The sequence below is a fragment of the Salvia splendens genome, chromosome 5, assembly GCF_004379255.2.
Source record: "Salvia splendens isolate huo1 chromosome 5, SspV2, whole genome shotgun sequence".
Lineage (NCBI taxonomy): Eukaryota > Viridiplantae > Streptophyta > Magnoliopsida > Lamiales > Lamiaceae > Salvia > Salvia splendens.
This window is the reverse complement of record NC_056036.1, coordinates 27,757,645-27,780,025: the sequence shown is the minus strand read 5'-3', so window position 1 is coordinate 27,780,025 and position 22,381 is coordinate 27,757,645. Positions and strand designations below refer to the sequence as shown.

Here is a 22,381-nt window from a genome sequence, read left to right as displayed (position 1 = left end):
TGATACAAAGCTATTATTTAACACTCTTTTACACTGTTCTGCAGGTATCTTATACCCCATTAGCAATGCATGAGGGAGGCCCTAAAATGAAAGCTACAAATATAGGCCATGAAACACTATTTTTATATAAAACTTCTAATAATATCTCCTGCCAAAAAGTGTATAAAAGAGTAGTCACAAATGCTGAACACATATCACACTGTATATGTTGATATATATTTTCTGTCTAAAACTCATTCTATTTATTTCGACATCTTATAAGGTGTGAAATGAAGGACCATTAAAGTGACAACAAAGGAGGGAAACAAAGCAATAAACACAGGTTAGACCTCTCAGCATACATAATGCTAATAAATAATAATTGGATCCATGTAAAAACAGAAACAATAAATGTATAACAAACAGTTTATGTAAGTGATTAAACTCTGAATGGACACAACTTGAGAAATAGCAGCTTAAAAGTTTTGAGAGCTACCTAAAATCTGAATAAGCAGAAATGATGAAGTGAATGGAATGGCTTGAAGGGTTTTGAACAGAAATGGGTATTTATAGAGATAATCAGGGAAGAAATGGCGTGTAGAAAGAAGCCTACTGCCTAAAAAACATAATGATGAGAAAAACCCCTTCACATGTACTAATAGGAAATAACAAATATCCATTTTAATATTGTTAACATATATCATTATGAAAATTACCTATTTAGAGATATTTTAAACATATTGAATTAAGGCATGCACTACCTAGAAAAGGCTGCAGATTCCCAATAAACGGCCCCTTATTAATTGCAATATAAGGAAATCTTAAAACATAAATGTAATTGGATATTCAATATATGGGCCGAATCAACTCTAATATTAAATAGCTTATTTTAGATTTCTGCATTATTTAACAACAGCATTAATTGTAGGAATACCAATGGTTTTAAATAAAACCCTAAAGACATGAGCCGCCTCTCCTATAGCAAGAAATGGAGAGACCATTCTATAACAGAACCTAAAGACACAATCATTTTATACAGCTGCAGAGGACTGCTTCAAGCATGGCACCTATTATGGTCTACAACAGAACCACAAAATAGGAGGAATAGAGGAAAAAGCCATACATAAGGTATGCCATATATTCAATTTATTATCTCTACTAATACTTTGACATGGATTTAGATATGAATTCATAAGGTATATATTCAACATAAGTTTATAGTAGATATTATGATTAGATATAATGTACATACTAATGAAATTGAACCTGTCCATATCTACACATTCACACACCAACATAACTAAAGAAAGAGAGCCTTCAACAGAAGTTTATAATAGATATTATGATTAGATATAATGTACATACTAATTTCATTCCCCCCTGTCCATATCTACACATTCACACACCAACATAAGTAAAGAAAGAGAGCCTATCCAAATACTTAATAACACATTTGTAGATACATAGACCATAAATGAAATTAACTTATTCTGTCAAATGTCTTCATATATAATTTACTTTAATGACTTGAGGTAAATAAAACTTAAACATTCCAGTTGATTCTGAAACTTGTCATACATCCTTTTAATAAATTCAATATTTAATACAAATAGCCACCAAAATGTAAGTTGGAATGCTTAGAGTAGTAGTGATACTATATATGATAATTTGCTTAGATTTGCTTAGATTAAGTAGTGATACTATATCTAAACATTTGCTTGGATTTTGACTAATGATGTATTTCATTTTTCAGGTATGGATTGCAGCAATAAGATTAATTCTCAATACAGATTCTATTAAACCATTTTATTCATTGTTAGGATTTTTTGTGTTATATATAATAGTTATATGTATATGTAATATCAAATATTGTAACTCGTGTGCCTCTACAAAGTAGCCCTCAAAATGGCAGTGTATAGATCTGCCTCTACACTACTTTTCACAAAAAAATACAATCAATCTAGGAAACAGGTTAAAAATGCAAAAAAAAATATCAAAATACAGCAGTCATTCTGCCAAATTTCCCGCAAAAAAGGCCAAAATCGTCATTAAAAAAAGTTTCACAAAAACTGTCCCTTTAGATATTGATAGATATACAAATGTTTTGATGCATCTACATATTAGACTTTATAACCTATTTATTCAGCATATTGAAATGAAAGACCCTACAAAAATCCGTGGGTAATAGCAATTTATCCGTTGGTAAACTGTGTTACCAATGGATTACCAACTCATAAATTTTTTTACCAAGGGAACAAAGACGTCGGTAAAATTCCCAACGGAAGTTCCGTTGGTAATTGTTGATTAGGGTTTAGGGTATTTACCAACGACGTTTGCCCGTTGGTAATTATTGATATTTTTATTTTCAAATTACCAACGGCATTTACCCGTTGGTAATCTTCCAGAAACATATTAGCACTATTTTATTATTTTTCTTTAAACCTATACACAAAATCATGTTTCTACCTGCATTAAAGCAATAAACAATCCATAATAACCAACCAAATGAGAATCATGATAGATAAACCAATAAATATATACATTTATATAATTGGAATCACATGAAATGTCCACGAGAGTTTAGAAACTAAAAAACCGTTATACTGAAGTAGCTATTCTAAAAGTAAAAGAGACGGCAACAAAAGGCCTGTCAAATGGCAATGAGACTTGGTATTAACAGATATGAGTTAGCAGTTATCCATTCAATCTCATTACATCCATCTAGAGGAAACATGTCAAGACATTGCATATGAATGTAAAAGCAGCATACACCAATATTTACTTGTACAGAAAACTAAACAAAAGTACTTGAACTAATTGTGTCGCTTGAGCTCTCTGAGTATCTTGCGAACTTGTCTTCCTGGCTGAAGGGAACCAGATTAGATATCAAGGATCGACACCTATGACACTTGCAATACTGGAAATTTTCCATGAAACACATTTAATCTATTCATTTCCTCCCACATTTAATCAAATATTGATAAATAGAAGCTGCATTTCTTTTTTAGGCAGAGGCAACAAGAAAACAAAACCCACAAATTTAAGACTCCAATTTCTTCATTTCAAGTTGAAGTTGAAAAGAAAAAAATGCAGAAAGAGAGAGACTTGCCACAAAACCAATGGCGACAGTTAGCCCAACATAGAATGTGGAAGTCATCAAAGCAAATGGGGCAGCAGTAATCTCTGTCCTCATTCTTTCCTTTTTTGAACCAACTCAGCATTGTCATGTCTTCCGTTTGATCAATTTCATAGGCTGTTAAGCAAATGTTCAAGTTAGTATCCCGTAAACACATAATTGTCAACTATCAGCTGCCAAAATTACAAAAATAATTGCGTTACCTTTTCAACAGGGTAAGCAATCGGGTAGCAAATGATCATCAAAATGTGCACAAGCCATACACAATAAGCACCCGCAACCAACCATGTCTAGAGCAAGCTGCTTGAGGGATTATCTGTTCAACCAACATAAACATATGTATGAGTTAATCTCATCGAAGAAGTATGACCAAATGCAGTAAAAAAAAGTGTTGACTCACCAACAGTCGACGGAATGACAGCAACAATAGGAAACAACTTATCCAGATATAGTGGAAGAGCCTGCACATAACATATACTATATAAAAAAGTTTTTATAATGAAGCCACAATTAACAGAAAAACATGGCAAATATCGATCTGATGAATGAGCTAAAATGCATGACTGAACTAGTACTACTCGACAACCCAGATATAATGCTTACTATATTAAATAGGTTTCTTAATATCCCAGATATATTGCTTATTCAAATGCACGCAGCAAAGAAAGGCCTAAAGTGCCCCAAAACCTCAACAGTTGGCATAATTGTGCAATGTTTAGTTAGTGTATGACATTGAGTATACAAACCTAAACAAAATTGCTCGTCCCGTTGCAGCTAGCCATAGCACACACGCATTATCATTTTCAAAATCTTGCATGAATAAATCCTCCCCATGCATGCTCCAACGGTGAGTTAATTAGAATCAGAGGAACAAAATCCCCAACACCATGATGAGTATGAAGAATAAGAGGAGAGGAGCCTTACGTATCTTGTCGCCACATTCAACATCACACGGTAAGAAATTCACTATAAATAGAACATCCCTATCAACCCTTTTTCCCATCACAATCTCTCATCAGTTTCATCATATAAACTTATCCATTCCACCCACAAAAATTCATGTTTCCACACATTCAAGTTTAGAGGAAAGTGCTTCAAGAGTCTAGCTAGCAAGGAGAGGAGAGTTGCATATTGTTCATTCATCAAGCTTTTTCTCATCATCTAAGTAAGTTCCTGGTGCAGAATTGGGGCTGCCGGAGGTAAGAACGGCGATCGGAATCGCACCTACACAGATAGAACTATGCGAGGGAGAAGAGAGATTGAGAGAAGAAGAGCTTTGCATTAATTTGTGAATGAATGAATACAAAATGAAATAGAATCAGCTTATATTGCTGAGTTCCCGCCGGCCGGCTCTTGACCCCCGCACACCCCACACACCCCCGCACCTCAACACACCCCCTCCGACCGGCACGCCCAATCCGACGACCACCGCACCAACACACCACCTCCCCTCCGAGGCTCCTTCCACCACCACTTTGTCAACACTCCGGCCAACCACCAAACTCGGCTACCCTCCTTGGTGGCCTTCTCCACGGCCGACTATGGCGGAACACCCGCCGGACCCTACACCAGGCCCCGAGGAAGCCCGAGTCATCTCGGACCAACTAATGGTCTTCCGATCTCCCGAAGACATCTCCCCCAAAGAGCCAACCAAGTCCATGAAGCTTTAAGTCACAAAATCCCGATGTAAATTGAGAAATAACATGCCGGCACCACCCTCCAAAGGGAATGGCCGGAAAAGATTCATCACCTCGTCCCTCCCGGAGGATAAACAACTCCGCAAAAAGTTATCATTCGGTGGAGAAGACAGTCCCGCCAGAAAAAACCAACATTGCAAGGTGGCTATCTTCCCAGCGACTTCGGGCCATGATGCTAGTAAGAAAGTGACTTTGGAAGGTAGTGTAGCTCTCACTCACAATGAGAAAGAGGATGAAGCGGATTTCGGAACTTACGATGACAAAGGAACTTCCGCAAAATCGCCGGATTCCAGCCAGGGCAACGGCGGCGTCTTTTCCCCTGTCGGCAAAAATGAGGTAGTACACTCACACGCCCCCCAAGCGAATATTGCTGCCCCATGTGATGTTCAAGAGTCCTTGGATGTTGTGGAAGTTAAAATACCCGATTTGGATAAAAGAACAAAAGCACCTTTAAAAAGCTTCTTTATCCCTTACCAAGCCGGGTTGTCACATGAAGAACCAACTACCGTCCTCCCAATGCAGCCAAAACATGACGATTTGTTACAGCTTGCGTCCTTGGACTCGGCGGAGAGGCTTGACTCCATGGTGGCACAGCCCCTCCTTGCCGTCAACCAACCGGAGGAAGCTCACATGGTGGAGGAACCCTACCCTCTTGTGTTACCGGGAATCGAAACACCGCCGATCATGCATTTGGTTGCTTATGTTCCCCCCCTTAAGGACTTCCCGCCTCTTAAAAGAGGAAGGACTCGGAAAATTTGAGACACTTTTGAAATTGGTGAGCCGCATGCTAGGCCGGCTCAGACTTGGCCGAAAGCTAAGGCCGACAATCATATGCCTCGAGACACGGTTGACCCCAAGACCTAGAACAAGGCGGCTGGCCCCAATCGGACCGTCGTAGTGGGGGAGACGTCACGTGATGCCATAAAGCCGAGCGCCGAAGGTGACACACACGCCGACCCCCAAGGAGAGACCGCCAAAGGAAATCCGGCCATGGGCGGGGAGGGATGGAACAAACCCTTGACAAACAACCTACCCCGGGAAGGAAGTGGAGCCGCCGAGCGAAACGCCAATAAATGCAACAGATTATTTTTGTCATAATGTTGTTATGTTTTACATTTAATGGTTGTTTATTACATATTTAAATGTATGAGCGAACGTAACAAAGTCTAAGTCTTTGTTTTAGTAGACCGGTTGTGGGCGTCGTCCAATTTAAGGTAACACGGTCTGTTCTAAACAAAGAAAAATAAGAATTTCACAACCTAGATAGGCCTAGACTACCTATCGCGAAAGGTTGCAATGTCAGTTCGATTATTTCTAAAACTTATTGAAATAAGATGACGTTGGTGTGGTATAGCACTGAATGGATCTAACAGCAAGACGAGTCTTTATGCTATCTACTGAAAGACGAGGTCTTGAAAATTAATTTCTTAATCAATGTACGTTAGAATTGAGCATACGATATTGAGGATCCACTACTTTGACTTACCAAAGGTGCGGGTTTTTCGTAACCCAACGATCCAGGTATATTGAGGATCCACTACTTTGACTTACCAAACATGCGCGAGGAGAGTCTCGTTTGATAACATCCACAAGAGGAGCTCGAAATGAGGTTTTATTATTCGGAACCTAGCTAGTTGGAGTTTGATTACTCTATGAATAATAAATAAGAGTTTCTTGCTAAGTCCACTCTTGGAATTCGAAATATGTTAATTAATTAAGTCTATAGCAGACATTAATTAATTAATGGATGTTTCCATCTTAAGCGCGGGAAATGAATCAAATGCAATTAAAGAAAACCCGGAATACTTGTAATTTCAGATTTGGAAGGCAGTGCAATATTACTTCTGTAGTGGCTGCTAGTAATATTCCAATATAAGCTTATATTAAATTGTGGGTTCAATTTATTTAGTAAAATGTTAATTGGGTGAGGCCTGTTCCAAATTCTTCCTTAGATCCCTGACTGGGCCCAATATGTGACTTAAATTCATGTATGCATGTGTTATTTGATTGCGAAGCATGTTCTTGGTGTTTTTGTTTAATTTTATGCATGATGAACTCAAGAACTATCGAATCAAAGAACTTGAATTGCTCGAACGCACCACATGCGATCGAGGTAGGGATGTCAAGACAGTGGGAGCCAGGAGCCGTGATCACAGGGCGACGCGCAGACGAGTAGGGCTCGTGCGCGCCGCCGGCCGAGACCACACGCACCAGACGGAACCCGGGCGAGGTCGACGCGGCTGATGGACTGGCACCGCAGTTCAACCGAGAACGTGCCGAGGTACCGAGACGCCAGGCCGAACCCTAGGGGGAAGGTTGGAGCTGGCCGAGAGCGGGCGCGCCACCGTGCGCGCCGCTGGCCGAGAGCTCGCGCCGAGACGGGCGCCGAGAAACTGGCCGAGAGACGCACGCCGCTGCGTGCGCGCCTGGCCGAGAAGCGTCGGCACCCGACTAGCCGAGACGCCGTGACGGGTGCTCGCCGCTGGCCAAGAGGAGCCGCGCCTCTGCGCACGCTCCTGGCCGAGACGCTGGCGACACCCGACGAGCCGCTGGCCGAGACGCTGGCGCGCCATCTGCGCGCTGGTGGCCGAGACGCTTCGTGCGTCATGGTCCGACGAAGAACTCGTCGGATTTTCATCGTTCATCGTTCGTGCGAACCTCGTACGATGAGATAACGATGAAAGTTTTTTTAATGATTATTTAATTATTTTATTAAAAGATATCATTAAAATATTATTATTTAATGGAAATAAAATCTTTTTGGAAGATTTACCTAGATTTTAGGAATATTTTTATTATTATCTATATCTATGGAAATAAATAATATTATTTTATTCCTAGATGATATAGATGAGAATAATTTAATAGTTTCCTAATATTTATCTAGATTTAAGGAATATTTTTATTATTTTCTATATCTATGGAAATAAATAATAATATTTTGATTCCTAGATGATATGGATAAGAATAATTTAATAGTTTCCTAATATTTATATATCTAAGATCCTAAAAAGGATAGATATGTATGAATACATTAAATAATGAAATATCTCTTCCTAATCTTGAACATGGAATTAATTTGAATTTAATTTTTCATGTCTTATTAAGAATTAAATAATTCATTTATTTTAGTCAACTCTTATAGTAGACATGAATAAGAATTATATTCTAGAATAATTATTCCCTAAAGGAAGATACCAATTAATAAAAGATTTAATTATCCAGTAGATTAAATACCAACAGAATTTAACCAAGTCTTTCTCTGCCCTAAGACTAAGGATAATTAAAGAAAAACCATAACCGAAATATCTAAGCTATAATTACAAACTCAACGTTTGTATATGGTCTCCATCAATTGGTCTGCAATTTATGAAGCATTTTTCTAATATTATTGCCACCTGCTCTGTGGGGACAATAATCCTAAGAAAATAGCAAGTTCATAAGGGCGGACTTCTCAAATATAAATAGTATGAACTAGAATGTGGTTTCCAATATTATCGCCACCTGCCCTGTGGGGACAATAATCCTAAGAAACTATGAGATTCAGAATTTATGAGATAGCTTGATCTTGTTAGCAACACATAAGCATTGTTATGGGAGTGTGTTGTAGAAACAAGACTCTGTAATGCTAAAGAGATGGTCTTGCTTAGGCAACATTCGGCGGCCATGCCACTCTGTGGTCTCTGGACTATTCGTCGGTGTTGTGACTAGTAAAACTGTAAGATTTTAATGCGTATTGACTTCCTCTGGAGGGTACAAAATTTTAATTTTACAGTTGTAAGATTTTAAAAAGTTTTATGGTTAATCTAATCAAACTTATGACAATAGTAAAATACTCTGTTATGCAGTGCAATCGAAATCGTCAATATGTCGTTCAATCCTCTTTCTGCAATTCTCAAAGAAAATAAACTCGAGGGCCAAAATTACATAGAATGGAAACAAAATTTGGACATCGTTCCTCTGGCTTAAAGCCTAGCAAAGGAAAAAGGCAGGCACCGAACTCAGGACCGGTCAAGATAGCTAAGGGAAAGAAGAAGAAGAGGGCTATCAAGAAGCCCACGGGGAAGTGTTTCAAGTGTGGAGAGAAGGGGCATTGGAAGCCAGACTGTCCTAAACGGGGCAAGGCTACAGGTATGCACCAGGCTCTAGTTGTCGAGTCTTGTTTGACTTCGACATCAATTTGCATTTGGGTTATTGACACAGGTGCCACTGATCATATTTGTTTTGATCCTGACTTAATGCAGGTGACAAGACGGCTACATGATCGTGAGATCGAAGTCCAGCTGGGCGAGGCTACCAAAGTGGCCGCCGTTGCAGTGGGAGACATTTATTTGCCTTTTAGTAGTGATAGATTTTTGAGTTTGAAGAATGTTTTGTTGATACCTTCTTTTAGAAGAAATTTAATTTCAGTTTCTAAATTGGTTTATGATGGATATTCGATTTCTTTTAATGACAACTGCGTTATTAAGAAAGATGGTTCTTATATCTGTCGTGGTATCATGGAAAACAATCCGTACACAATCACATCTACACAGTTTAAAAATCGCAAATCAGAACTTAATACAACATCGAAAATTTCAAAGAAACGAAAGGAACCTTCAAGTTCAATGAACGAAACGTACTTGTGGCACCTTAGAATTGGTCATGCCAATGAAAGGAGGATCCATTCTCTTGTTCAACAAGATCTTATCAAAGGTCTAGAGGAGGAACCTTTTCATAAGTGTGAGTCATGCTTAGAAAGCAAGATGACCAAGAGGCCTTTTAAGGCTAAGGGCAATAGAGCCAAGGAAGTACTTGAGCTCGTTCATTCCGATGTATGTGGACCAATGTCAACTGAGGCAAGAGGTGGTTTTCGATACTTCATCACATTTATTGATGATTTCTCGAAAATTGGATATGTCTACTTGATGCGTCACAAGTCAGAGTCTTTTGACAAGTTTAAAGACTTTAAGACTCTTGTGGAGAAGTATCATGGGAAGAATATCAAATGCCTACGATCTGATCGTGGAGGCGAATACCTCAGTGCCGAATTTTTGGACTACTTATCGGAAGTGGGAATTCAATCCCAACTGACTGCGCCGGGCACGCCCCAGCAGAACGGCGTGGCTGAAAGAAGGAACAGGACCTTATTAAACATGGTTCGATCGATGATGAGTTATGCACGTCTGCCTATTTCATTTTGGGGACATGCCTTGCTTTCCGCAAGTCACATTTTAGACAATTTACCATCAAAATCCGTACCTAAAACTCCATATGAGTTGTGGACTGGGCGTAAGCCCAATCTAGCACATCTCAAGGTTTGGGGTTGCCCGGCTCATGTATTGGAAAAGGATCCAACTAAGCTAGGATCTAGGACGGAGGTATGTTTGCTTATAGGATACCCCAAAGGAACGAAAGGTTATGAATTCTTTAGTCTCCGAGATAAGAAAGTCATTGTGAGCACTCACGCGACATTCTTAGAGGAAGACAATGTAATGAATCATAAACCCAGCAGTGAAGTGGCTCTTGATGAGCTAACTTTTGTCACAAGTTCCATTAACCAAGAACAAGTACCAAGTGTAAAAACAATTCCCGAAACTTCAACTTCTACTCAAAATATTGTAGTGCCGCGCTGCAGTGGGAGGGTCTCACATGAGCCCGACAAATACATTGGTTTGGGAGAATCTATGGATCACTCCTCGGACAGCAATGTATTAGATCCCTGGAACTTTGCGGATGCGCAGGCAGATGTCGATCATTGCGAATGGGTAAAAGCAATGGATTCGGAACTACAATCTATGATAGACAAAGACGTCTACGATTTGTCCGTCCTACCCGAAGGTTGTACTGCCATTGGGAGTAAGTGGATATATAAACGTAAACGTGGACCTGATGGATGAGTTAAAGTCTTCAAAGCAAGACTAGTGGCCAAGGGGTATACCCAAAAGGAAGGCATCGATTATGATGAGACCTTCTCCCCAGTGGCCATGCTCAAATCGATCCGGATACTGTTGTCTATTGCAGCTTATATGGATTGGGATGTATGGCAGATGGACGTTAAGACTGTGTTTCTAAAAGGCAGTCTTGAGGAGACCATCTACATGGAACAACCCGAAGGTTATGCCATAAAGGGCAAAGAACACATGGTTTGGAAGCTTAAGAAACCATTTATGGCCTCAAGCAAGCATCCAGATCGTGGAACCAATGTTTCGATCAAACTGTTTGTAAGTTTGGATTCGAAAAGTGCCCAAGTGAAAGCTGCGTGTATAAGAAAGTTGATAAGGGGAATGTGGTGTTCTTAGTTTTATATGTAGATGACATTCTTCTAATTGGAAACAATAAAAAGATGTTGTCATCAGTTCGAACATGGTTATCAAACCAGTTCGAGATGAAGGATATGGGAGACGCGGGACACATCCTCGGGATCAAGGTTCTTCGGAATCGAGAGAAGAAGATGTTGTGCTTATCTCAAGAATCTTACATCGAAACAGTACTTAGTCGTTTTAGCATGCAGGACGCCAAGAAAGGTTTCTTACCTTTTAGACATGGCATCCATTTATCTCAAGAGATGTGCCCTAAAATGCCGTCTAAGATACAAGCAATGAGAAGGATTCCATATGCTTTGGCAATTGGAAGTCTCATGTATGCTATGCTTTGTACTAGACCAGATATTTGCTTTGCTGTTGGCATGGTGGCAAGATATCAGTCGAATCCGGGCCAAGGACATTGGACTGCCGTAAAGAACATACTCAAGTACCTTAAACGGACTAAGGACTATGCTCTAGTTTACAATGCAGCCGAGCTCTGTCCTTTGGGATATACTGACTCAGACTTTCAAGCTGATCAGGACTCGAGCAAATCTACTTCAGGATATGTGTTCACCTTAGGAGGTGGAGCCGTAATTTGGAAGAGTGTGAAGCAGAAATGCATCGCGGACTCGACCATGGAAGCCGAGTATGTGGCCGCTTCGGAGGCTGCAAAAGAGGCTGTATGGTTCAAGAACTTCCTTATGGATTTAGGTGTGGTTTCGAATCTGCCCAAGAGCATCACCATTTATTGTGACAAATCTGGTGCTGTGGCAAACTCGAAAGAACCAAGAGCTCACAAAGCGAGAAAACACATAGAGCGGAAGTATCATATCATTAGAGATATAGTGCAGAGAGGAGACATAAAAGTGGTCAAGATTGCGTCAGAGAACAACCTGGCAGATCCTTTTTCAAAGGCTTTGGCGGTAAAACCGTTCGAGTGCCACGTTGAAGGGATGTGAGTTCGACTCATTCAAGACCTCAACTCGCTTTCAGTATAAGTGGGAGAAATTTAGACGTGTGCACTACTATTTTGTATACTCGAAAGCTGTTTTGAGTATAAGTGGGAGATTGTTAGGGTTTTGAATACTATAAATCACCTTTCGAGTGAATGGATACTGTAAAACTCTAATGGTTATTTTCAAATAAATGCAACAGATTATTTTTGTCATAATGTTGTTATGTTTTACATTTAATGGTTGTTTATTACATATTTAAATGTATGAGCAAACGTAACAAAGTCTAAGTCTTTGTTTTAGTAGACCGGTTGTGGGCGTCGTCCTATTTAAGGTAACACGGTCAGTTCTAAACAAAGAAAAATAAGAATTTCACAACCTAGATAGGCCTAGACTACCTATCGCGAAAGGTTGCAATGTCAGCCCGATTATTTCTAAACCTTATTGAAATAAGATGACGTTGGTGTGGTATAGCACTGAATGGATCTAACAGCAAGACGAGTCTTTATGCTATCTACTGAAAGACGAGGTCTTGAAAATTAATTTCTTAATCAATGTACGTTAGCATTGAGCATACGATATTGAGGATCCACTACTTTGACTTACCAAAGGTGCGGGTTTTTTGTAACCCAACGATCCAGGTATATTGGGTAGTGGCGATCATTATCTAGAGGTGCTAGGATTGCTATTATGTTGAAACGTGCGCGAGGAGAGTCTCGTTTGATAACATCCACAAGAGGAGCTCAAAACGAGGTTTTATTATTCGGAACCTAGCTAGTTGGAGTTTGATTACTCTATGAATAATAAATAAGAGTTTCTTGCTAAGTCCACTCTTGGAATTCGAAATATGTTAATTAATTAAGTCTATAGCAGACATTAATTAATTAATGGTTGTTTCCATCTTAAGCGCGGGAAATGAATCAAATGCAATTAAAGGAAACCCGGAATACTTGTAATTTCGGATTTGGAAGGCAGTGCAATATTACTTCTGTAGTGGCTGCTCGTAATATTCCAATATAAGCTTATATTAAATTGTGGGTTCAATTTAATTAGTAAAAAGCTAATTGGGTGAGGCCTGTTCCAAATTCTTCCTTAGATCCCTGATTGGGCCCAATATGTGACTTATATAAATAGGAGAATAAAGGAGACAAAAAACATAACAATTTATTATCAAAATTTTCGTTCCCCTCTAAAGAGAGAGCTCGAAATTTGTGCCTCCTCCGTGAGCTGAGTTCTGTCTTCCATTATTCGAGTCCTAGTACATTGGTGAGATTTGCCCACACAAATATCAGCGTATAGTCCGGGACACCAGTCAGAAGATCTGAGGTCTTGTATTGAATATCTTCACGTGGAGACGGAGCAAGCCATCATCGATTCTTGATTGAATCAACAAGGTAAATTGGCTAATTCCGTAGTAAGCATGTTTTAGGGATTTTTTGTGCTAAAGCATGTTTTAATTCAAGTTATGAGCATGATACATGTGATAATTACGCAAATAGATTTTGTCTAAATAATCTGCTAATTATATCAAATTCATGTGATCCGTTTTGAACGCACACTTCCGCTGCCAGCCGTTTCACCAATCTCCATGGCCGACATGATCCGGGATAGTCCAAACCCGGGTGGACCGGAAGCCTTCGTTCTGGAGAACATTCAAACCATTGGATATGCGACCACATCGAACGGTATCCCAGCCATCTACTTCTCCGGAGCAGAAATCCAGAAGCTGGCAAATAGCCTCGGACATGCCATTGTCGGTAAGTTTTCTCATTCTATCCCGGCCTCTCCCCAAATCCAAAAGGCCCTAGATAACATCAAGTTTTGTCGTGGTTTCTCATGGAAGTATATTAATGCTAAACACATTCTTGTTCTATTTGAGGATATTGCGGACTACGCCCGGTTTCTTAGTGGACCAAAAGGTACTCCAATCTAGTTCATAGACCGCCACCCCATGAGGGTCTTCAAATGGTCCTCGGAATTTGATGCATATTGTGAGTCCCCAATCGCGGCAATATGGTGAAACCTAATTGGCCTTCCCATTCACCTCTTTGATCAATCGGCACACTTCGCCATCGGCAAGCTCTTAGGCACTCCGATCCAAGTAGATCCGGCCACGGCTAACAAAACGAGATTCTCTTTGGCCCGAATTTGCGTCGAAATTGACATCTCCAAGAATTCCCCCGAGGAGATTATCTTGGACATTTGTGGATGCGAGATGGTGCAACAAGTTAGGTGGGATAAAATACCTTCATATTGTCGGGAGTGTAAGCACGTTGGTCACAAAAGTGAAGTATGCTATGCGGCAGGAAAGACGGAACAGCAAAGTAAGAGAAACTATAATATCATTCCACCCAACTAGCCACAACATGAGACTGTAGGCACCCAACGTCCACAAGAACTGGCAAAACAATTCATGAATGGTAAGGAGTGGAGACAACAAGGAAAAGCAAAGGGGAAGGGGGGTCAAAGCAACAATACCTCGGCATCTAACAAAACCGAGGAGTCTGATAGGATGGGGTCGAACATTCTAGGTGAACACCATGAACCAAGCGACACGGCGCCAGGATGCCAATTTGATAGAGTAAGTAGAACCGGGCAAACGATCTCCAAGCCACTTAAGGGCTTTGCGCCTTTCATCTACCCTCGAGAAGAAGGATCGTCGGGTGCAGCAAGAAGTAGCCTTAGCGGCCGAAGTGGGTGCCCTCATCGACACACTGGGGCCCGAAAGGCTCGGTATCCCAACTCTCGGATGGTAACTATGGGGCTCAAAGAATCAGAAACCACATGAGCACCAACCAATACTATTCCCTCATGGATAATGACGCGTATGATGCCGATGAGCATGGGGGGAGTGAAAGTCTCGACATGGAGGTACATCCTTGCATCGAGGCCGGTGGTACTACCTATCTAATCATGGAGGCCGAGACAAGCCAAGTATGCCATGATCAATAAATCATCGAATTTCAGGGGGGGACTTCACACCCGCCGGGTATGAACCACCTTTGTTAATTATGTCTTTTAATTTCATGTTTTGGAACGTTAGGGGGATCGCGAATGCGCCAACCCAAAACGTTTTGAAAAGATTAATCAAGTCTCATAATGTCATTTTTCTTGCAATAATGGAGCCGCTCACAAGCCCTAACCCGGAGAGGTTCTCTAAAGCGTTGGGGCTAGTCTACATGGGCTCGAACGCTAATGGAAAGATTTGGATTTTTGTAGAGGAGGGGGCGAGCTTTGCCACGGAGGATGACTCGGATTCCACTTTGCATGGGCAAGGATTTGTTGGTCCATTTTTGGAAAATGCTAATTTGAATTCAAATGCAACAACATGTGTCACACATCCTCCCTCACCTCATCTCATCTCGTCTTGGATGAATGCAAGGGGGGCCGAGTTCCCGGTGCTCAGCTGCCGGAATCCTCGCCGAAAAAGCTGGCGTCGCCAGCGAAAACTTGGAAGGAGCGAAAGAACCCCTCGTCCACGTGGGGATGGGGACCGTGGAGGGAGCATCAGCCGCGCACAACCCGCAGAAGGCCGAGCCAATCATCTTCGACGCCGGCAAGATAAAATCCTTGGGGATAGCCGGATGTTTTGAAGGTACACCATCCCTTTCCTTTTCCGATTTAGAAACGGATTACCTCTCAGAGAAGCTAGGGCTAGCCATTGTTGGAAAGTTCTCCCATTTGCTCCCATCCACATATCAAATTAAAAAAACCCTAGGAGGTTTGGGATTAGTTGGCTCATTCTCTTGGAAATACTTGAATGCTAAGCACATTTTACTCCAATTCCAAGAGGTGGCCGACTATGCTAAGGTTTTAAATGGTCCTAATGGGAGTCCAAATTGGTATGTTGGTATCCACCCGATGAGGGTGTTCAAATGGGCACCGGATTATGATACCTTCTTTGAAACGCCGATTGTTTCCTTTTGGTGTAACATCGTAGGAATCCCGACCCATCTATATGAGGAATCGACTATCATGGCAATCAGCAAACTCCTATGCAAGCCAATACAAGCCGACCATGCCACAATTCATCAAACCCGTCTCTCCTTCGCTAGGATATGTGTAGAGATTGATATCTCTATCCCCCCGACGGAAGAAATTATCATCAATATCCGAGGAAAAGAATCAAGATACAAAGTGGAATGGGACCGTATTCCGTTGTTTTGTGCCAATTGTAAGCATGTTGGGCACTTGAAAGATGATTGTCACGCATCAGGAAGGAAGTCACGTGGAGGAGGTAAGGATAGTCATGGACCAACAAAGGAGGCTTACTCGAACCTTATCCCCAAGGCCACCCGCCGAGAGTGGCGTCCAAAGGCGTCGACTAGGGTTGGCACTTCACCGAACATTGATCACAAGAATAAGGGGAAAGAAAGTGCCAACCAAGAGGAGAACAAGGAGGGCACAATGGATGCCGATCCGCCGAGCTCAAGAGAGGCCTTTGGGAGTCAACCAAGTGTGGATGAGGATGGGTTCCAATTGGTGTCACGAAAAAGGAAAGGCAAGGCTCGTAAGGGAGAAACACACTCTAAAGCTCAACACATCGATTACTGGCGCTCAAAATGTGGCTAGGGTTTCATTTCTTCGAGATGAACCTAGTGCGAACGAGCCGAGCACTTGCTCAATGAATGTCTCATGTGGGCTCCCCGACCGGGAGAAGGATGGCTTCATCGAGGAACTTGATCCGGGAGGGATTATCCATCGCGGGGGTATCCCTATTGCGGGTCTCAATTGAGGGATGAAGTTATGTTTTGTGATGAGAAGGTTCCGTCATTTCAATTGTAATAGAATTTCTAAGAGTACATTGATGACCACTCTGGTTGATAGGGAGGCCCTCGTTGAACTCTAATTGGTTGTTGCGAATCGCCACTTTTGGGCGATTCGGTGTTTTGGTTGTTCGTTACAATTGACTTTGGTAATGTACAGGTGTGGGTCCGCCTCAACCCTCCAACTTCGTGGTGTTTATAATAAAAAAAACGGAGGATGACACGGATAAGGTCCTCTCCGGTAAATTCTCCTCACCTCGCATTCCTAGTCACATTCATGTTTCGGCTATTTATGCTAAGTGTGCAAGGACGGAAAGACAATACCTTGGGGATAAGATGAGGGACCTCCATCTCCTCACCGAAGGTTACCCATGGATCGTCGGTGGAGACTTCAATACCATTTTGATACCCCAAGATAGAGTTGGCAACGACACCAACCGGCAAGCCGAGATGATTGACTTCGCCGAGGCCATTGAGGACTGCAGATTACTCGACCCGAGATTTGATGGCTCGACCTTCACATGGGCCAAGAATGGACTCTTTGAAAGGCTCGATAGAATTTTGGTGAGCGAGGCGTGGACCCAGATCTTCGAAGCCACAAGGGTCACTAAGTTGCATCGAGTATCCTCGGACCACGGACCGGTGCTGGTTAGATGCAAAAGAGCCAACAACCACACGGGAGGAAGGGCCTTTAAATTCTAAAACATGTGGATTCGGCATGAAGGGTTTAAGGCGTTAGTCCTAGAGGATTAGAGGCAACCCACCGAGGCGGAGGGCCTCCTCGACCTTCAGATAAAGCTCGCAAGGGTTAAACGGGCACTCAAGCAGTGGAATAGAGAAGTGTTTGGGAACATACACATGAACCTTAGGTCCATGGAGGAGAATGTGGCACTGACTCAAAGCGAGTTCGAGACACATCCGTCACTAGAAAACAGAACACTTGTGAATAAGCGTATCGCCAAATACATACTCCTCCTCAAGATGGAGGAAGATTTTTGGTGCCAGGAAGCGGCACTCCGATGGGTAGCGTATGGAGACAAGAATACGAGATTCTATCAAAGTTGGGTAAAACAAAAGAGGATCCGCCTGCGTATCCACAGAATCAGTGTGAATGGGCAAGAAGTCACAGATGAGAACATGATCAAGGATTCAGCTGTCGATTTCTTCCAAAAGTTGCTTGCCCCCGCAAACCCGGAGTTCGCTGAACCAGACCTCAATCCGATCCAACAACTCCCCTCCTCGGACCATCTGGAGGACCTTCCTAAACCTCCGAATGAAGATGAAGTCAAGCGGGCCGTTTTTGACATTTCTTGAAATAGTGCACCGGGGCTGGAAGGTTTTCCAGCCACCTTTTACCAAACATGCTGGGACATCGGGGGTCCGGACGTGGTGAAGGCGTTGAGACAATTCTTTCTTGGTGCTTTCCTCCCCCGGGGCATCACGGCGACGGGCATTGTTCTCATTCCTAAGAAGCATGTGCCGGAGACTTGGGGGGATTATCGGCCTATCAGCCTATGTAACGTTATCAATAAATTCATCACAAAAATCCTCACAAAGAGACTCACGCCCTTCCTCCCTCGGGTCATCACCCCGAACCAAAGTGGCTTCGTGAAGGGGCGGCTCTTAAACGGCAATGCCCTCCTTGCCCAAGAGATGTTCCACGAGCTACCAAGATGCGCGCCAACCCCGAATGTGGCAATTAAAATCGACATGGCCAAGGCCTATGACCGTGTCCAATGGCCCTTCATCCTCAAGATCCTTCGAAAGATGGGCTTCCCGGAGGCATGGATCTCCTTGATTGAAAGATGCATTGGCACGTGTTGGTTCTCGGTATTAGTTAATGGGGCTTCATCGGGATTCTTCAAATCCACCCGAGGGCTAAGGCAAGGAGACACCATATCCCCGACCTTGTTTGTGATCGCGGCAGACTACCTCTCGCGGGTGCTTGATAAGCTGATCCTGGGACGTCGAGACATGACTTTCAAGGCTTCTCGACACTGCATGGAGATAATCCATCTAGCCTACGCCGATGATATCATCATTTTCACTCAAGCGGCTCCAAACTCCTTGAGATGACTGAGATCATGCCTTGATGAATATGCGGAGGTGTCGGGCCAACAAATTAACCTCGCCAAGAGTAACTTCTGCATCGCCAAGTGTCACGAACAATGGGCCAACTCAATCCAGATGGAATGGGGTTTCTCACGAGGTACATTCCCTTTCCTTTATTTAGGCGTGCCCATTTATCGTGGTGTTAAACGGACTAACATGTTTATGTTCTTTCATGAGAAAATACCGTAAGAATCTCCGGATGGGCTCACCGACACCTCTCTTTTGGGGGGAGGCTGGCGCTTATCAAGAGCACTCTCTAAGCAGTGCCAATTCACATCTTTCAAGCCATTGAACCAACCGCCGGTGCTCTCAAGCAGCTGGACCAACAATTGGATAGGTTCTTTTGGGGATCATCCAATGACAAGAAAAGGACCCATTGGATCGGATGGGACCAAGTTTGCCTTCCTACCGCCGAGGGAGGTTTAGGCATACACAAGTTCAAAGAGGTTCTGCGAGCCTTCAGCACCAAGTTATGGTGGCCCTTTCTCGTGCCCTCTCGAAGCACAATCAGCTTTGGAGGCCGAACTTTTGGCAATTATCCATGGCATTGACCTGGCCAAGGAATTTATGCGGCTAATTTGGGTCGAAGCGGATGCAGAACAAGTGGTCAAGCTCATTCATAGCACTTCATGGAAGCCTGCACACACCCGCCGAGCCATGGCGTGCATTGGCATCCTCATGCGCCACCACACCATCCGAACCACATTCACCCATAAGGAAGGAAACAAAGCAGTCGATTACCTAGCCAAATTCGGTCTTGACCGAACCACCTTCTGCCGCATGTCTGCAGAAACAGCCCCAAGAGTGCTAAAAGCCATTGCCCGTATGGACGAGATGGGAATTCCCAACATCCGGGTGAGTGATGAAGACCGAGAGTAGTACAAGAGACTGGATGACTCCACCGATCCGGAACCAAGAGACGCTGCAGAGTATGCAGGTGTCAAGCCACTCCCGGCATGTCCCCTCCTTATTCTTATAGTGTAATGTTCTAAGGTACATCAAATGGTCTGGCAGGCCCAAACGTATGTCCGAAATAGCATGGCCAATGGATCCACCAAGCCGAAACATTGGAAGGGTGTGAAGCTCAAGATGAACATACCGATCGAGGCCGAGCCAAGATTACCGAGACCACTCGCCATGCTGATCAAGTGGCAACCCCAGATTGGCCCTGGATCAAAGTTAACACAGACGGAGCATATGTGGAAGCAACAGACAGAGCCGGAGGGGGAGGGATTATCCAGGACTCCGCGGGGAAGATGCTTGTCGCCTTTGCAACACCTCTTGACGCCCACTCGGCCATGGAGGCAGAGCTCAAGGCCATCCACCTTGGCTTGACCGTGGCAAAGGAATTCAATCAACCAATTTGGATTGAATCGGACTCCGAGCAAGCGCTCAGACTACTCAATGGTGCAAGTCAGGGTCCGGCTCATACCCGACATGAAGTTGCATGTCTGATGATCCTCAAGATGGGCATGGAGAAAGCTCGTGCCTCCTTCATCCACCGTGAAGGCAACATGGCGGCTGATTTCCTCGCCAAGATGGGCATGGAGAAAGCTTAAATGTACCGCATGACTAACATCACAGCCCCGCGGCTCCTCAAGGCAATGATCCGTTTGGAAGAAACGGGGATCCCTAATATCCGGGTCCGAGGAGATGACCACAATTTGCTTCAGAACCTTCTTGGTGCTTAATTGTTTTTTGAAGAGAGAGTATGTTGAGGTCCGGGGCTTGCAGGCTCAGACCTTGTACTACTCTTGCTTAATTTGTGTAGGCGTGCTACTTTTGGGCATGACCTTGTTTTGTACATCGTTTTCCGTGAAATATAGGGATGAGGGACCCACGAACCCTCCACTGTGAAGGTGTTTGACTAAAAAAACTGTAACTAACTCTAACTAACTCTTAACCGCTCTAACTTCTCTCGTTTCAACTCTCAACACAACGTTCTCGTGTGCATGCGTTCATGCAAACGTCAGCACGTATTTAGTAGACCTATATCATGCATCAAACATCCCCCCCTCAAGTAACCTTGCCCTCAAGGTTGGAATTGTGGAAACCTCTCTTGAATACCATGCAAAAATTCCCAAGTTGCGTCTTCGGGGAAGGAGTTAGCCCAGTGGATTAATACTTGAGTTGCCGGTTGGTTTCATCTCTTGACTAGGCGGCGATCCAATATCTGGATTGGTTCCAAAAAAGTGGAGTTGCCCATAACAGGGAGAGTGCCATGGAGTTGTGAGAGTGGCCCAACTTTTTTCTTTAACTGTGATACATGGAAAACAGGATGGATTCGAGCGTCCGCCTGTAGGCCAGTTTATATGCAACTTCTCCGAATTTATCTCTCTCTTTGAAGCGGCCAAAGAATCGTGGACTGAGCTTATGGAATTGCCTATCACGAAGGGTGTTCTGGCGGTACGGTTGGAGTTTCAAATAAACCCAATTGCCCAAAGCAAAGTGGCGATTCGAGCGATGCTTGTCATGTTGCTGCTTCATGCGATGTTGTGCCCGGCTTTCATCCACATCATGTACTGTCGAATCTCCCCTAAAATAAGGAATATGAAGGGGGGGGATATCCATATAGAGCCTCAAACGGGGTAGTTCCAATGGTTGTGTGAAAGGAGGTGTTGTACCAGAATTCTGCGAGACTAAGCCACTTACTCCAGTTGGTAGGTTGATCTCCACACATACAACGGAGATAAGTCTCCAAGCATCGGTTAACAACCTCTGTTTAGCCATCCGATTGAGGATGGTAAGCAGTGGACAAATGTAGCTCCACGCCTTGCAGCTTGAAGAAGTCCGACCAGAATTGGCTGAGAAAGACCTTGTCTCTATCACTGATGAGTATAGTAGGAAGTCCATGGAGTTTAAAAACGTGGTCCAAGAAGGCCTGAGCTACTGAAAGAGTTGAATAAGGGTGAGTAAGACACATGAAATCGGCATATTTAGTCAATCTGTCCACCACCACCAATATGGTTGATTTCCCTTGAGATAAAGGGAGTCCCTCAATGAAATTAAGGCTGACTTGTGACCAAGCGGCTTCAGGAATAGGTAGAGGTTGGAGCAGCCCTGGTGAAGCACTATTATCATATTTAAAATGTTGACAAGTATCACATTCTCGAACGAGGAGGAAGAGGGCAAAGCAATCGAAAAATTCATTCTGGAAATTCCGGTGCAGCAGCAGCGTCTACTGCGATCGCGGCGGCGACGGCCTGCTGCGATCACTACAGTTTCTGAAGTAGAGCAACTCCGGGATCTGTTCCCAATCCGAAGCCCTCGGAATTGGCCAAAGTGATGCAAAAGTAGAATTCGATGCGGGAACCGCCGATTAATCGGCGAAGCTCTTTGGCACCGGAGCTTAATAATCAATTCTACCATTACAATAAGTCGTCGCTGAGGAAGAGCGGCAGCAGATCGTACAACAATAGAGTTCGGATTACTCCAGTTTTGAACATTGCCC

General features: G+C 43.1%; 1 long non-coding RNA gene across 2 annotated transcripts; it reads right to left on the bottom strand.

Moving 5' to 3' along the window:
- Nucleotides 1–2,651: 2,651 nt before the first annotated feature.
- On the bottom strand, nt 2,652–4,451 carry LOC121803361. 2 transcript variants are annotated; one of them, XR_006050967.1, is made up of 4 exons: nt 3,862–4,451; nt 3,516–3,576; nt 3,319–3,431; nt 2,652–3,232 (listed from the first exon to the last, which is right to left on the bottom strand). It is a non-coding gene; the product is annotated as an uncharacterized LOC121803361 (long non-coding RNA). The 2 variants fall into 2 exon arrangements; XR_006050966.1 differs by having other exon boundaries at nt 3,516–4,451.
- Between the last annotated feature and the right edge of the window lie 17,930 nt (nt 4,452–22,381).